Consider the following 2,293-nt stretch of genomic DNA (forward strand, 5'->3'; position numbering starts at 1 on the left):
GTATTGCATCATTTTGAGTTGGAGGGTTCAAAGCCTAATACGGTAGCATTTTTATTAACTTTTCCCTTCCCCGATGTAATAATTTTTTTAAAAAATGTTGAATTTGCCCCTACCAATAATTTGGTGGGCAAGAAGAGTTTATGTGAATTTGCCACTAGAATTCGGTGAAAGTGAAACCCAATATATAGCTAATCGTGTTATATATGCACAAAAGAAATCAATTCTTGACTATTAATCAAGAATTGTACGGCACTAATATTAGTAAGCCATGGAATCATGTCTATTTTTGTTATACTTTTGACTTATTCATGTAATCTCTTACCAATAAAATATTATCTTATATTGTCCTTTGATACTAATAACGCCAATCTGAAGTAAATAAGTTTTTTTTTTTTGCGGGGATATAAAAAATATTTTGTAAATTTGAACATTACATATAAAACCCACTCGATTAAATAATAGTAACCAAGTTGTATCTTACGGTATTACAAATTTTTAAAATAGATCTGAATTAGACCATAATCTTTTGAAGATGTGAATTGAGTGATAATTCAATGTTAAAACTTCAACCTTGCATTCTAGCTAGAGACGCCAAATGTGCCACTCCGATGAAATATAATAACAATATTCATAAAACACAACGAAACAATATATTCATAAAACACACTTAAGATCTAAAATAGCAAATAAATAAGATTCCCGGTAATGCAAATTTTTATTGCCATTTATTTCTTCAAGTAAACATCATCGAATTGAACACAATATTCATCCACCAATAAAACAACGAGATTTTGTCTTGAGTTAATTACTACAAATGCATTTCTGGTTAACACATTTTGGAGACCCAACGTTACATTTCATAAAACGTTCACAATCTAATGTACCAAAACATATGATCGTTCCTGGCGGCGGATCTGAAAATTAGAAAATTCGTTAGCACCTTGCCAAGACATATATAAAAATTTAGTTATAATAATATGGGACAAGTAAAAAGTTGTGTGTCGCCTAAAGACTAGTTATGAGAAAGATAAATAGAGTGAGAGAAATGATGCATGTGAGAGAAGGAAGGAGATACCTTTACATATGCAGTTCCCACCGATACAACTTACCCAGTTAGGATAACAAGACAGAAAACGACAATCTGTTATAGTCTGACATGATGTACATGTCACCCCATCTGAAAATCACAAAATTGTTAGTCATTATACAGATTACGAATATGTGACAAGTAAAATATGCTTCATGCAAAAATTAAACAACCATATATTTATCACATGTGATGTAAGTTTATAAGTGATTGAAAATGATTGAGACAAAGATAAACTTACCTCTTGAAACAATCAATAAGGTGACTACCACAAAAAGAGTCAGCAAAGTCTTGGCCATCTTATGTAGAAGAATGTTCTTTTTTTTTAATTTACTTTACAGTGCTTCTGATCACCATATTATATAGTAGTAATATTTGGTTCATTAAGAACCTGCTAATTACTTTTTGAAGATAAATTTACCATAATGCCAATTAGGAAATGTTTTTAATTTCAATTCTTAAAATTTGGTTAGCTGATCAAAGAAATTATTTGGTTTATGGAAGGTTAGTTAAAGAACATACAACATTACCATATATCAAAGATTTTATGCATCTTCTCATGACTCTCCTAAGATTAAACTATTTAATTTGATTTGAAAAGTATATATATTGACTAATAAGTACTTTTGCTTAGTAGCATGGTTAATTAACTAATAAGTACGTTTATTTAACTTCTAAAATTTAAATTGTTTAATTTGATTTGAAAAGTATGTTCCCTCACCTTAGGCCCTCTCCAAATCCTACAATATCCAAAGAGCAAGAATGTTAGCATTTTCATTTTACGACACAATTCAATAAACAAGGCATTGGGGCGGACTCACGTGCAGAGGTGAGGGATCACTGGCACTCTATAGGCTCGGGAAAAACCATATATATATTACTATATATAAATCTAGGGCCCTTATAATAATTTTATTGTGTCCCCCCCCCCCCCCCCCCCCCAATGAGCAAAACGACCCATGGTTGCACTAGCTCAATGGGCTGTTTAAGTTCCTTTTCCTCACTGCTAGATCAAGGTCGAGACCCAACACCAGCATTACTTCACTTTTTCTTTCTTCTTTCCATTTTTAATTGAACGACAATTTAGTACTCCATATTTAGTAGTCAACTTGGTTTATTTCTTTTTAAATTCAAATATTAATTTAGTACTAGTACATAAAAGTCACTCGGTTTAATTTTTTCTTTTAAAAGCTCTCCATCTAACTC

At 31.3% G+C, this 2,293-nt stretch overlaps 1 long non-coding RNA gene across 1 annotated transcript; it reads right to left on the minus strand.

Annotated features, from left to right (window-relative positions):
• Positions 1–704: 704 nt before the first annotated feature.
• On the minus strand, positions 705–1,409 carry LOC138880301 (uncharacterized). The gene is made up of 3 exons (XR_011402827.1): positions 1,329–1,409; positions 1,076–1,177; positions 705–914 (listed from the first exon to the last, which is right to left on the minus strand). It is a non-coding gene; the product is annotated as an uncharacterized lncRNA (long non-coding RNA).
• Positions 1,410–2,293: the final 884 nt, after the last annotated feature.

This window comes from Nicotiana sylvestris, chromosome 10, assembly GCF_000393655.2.
Source record: "Nicotiana sylvestris chromosome 10, ASM39365v2, whole genome shotgun sequence".
In the NCBI taxonomy this organism is placed as follows: domain Eukaryota; kingdom Viridiplantae; phylum Streptophyta; class Magnoliopsida; order Solanales; family Solanaceae; genus Nicotiana; species Nicotiana sylvestris.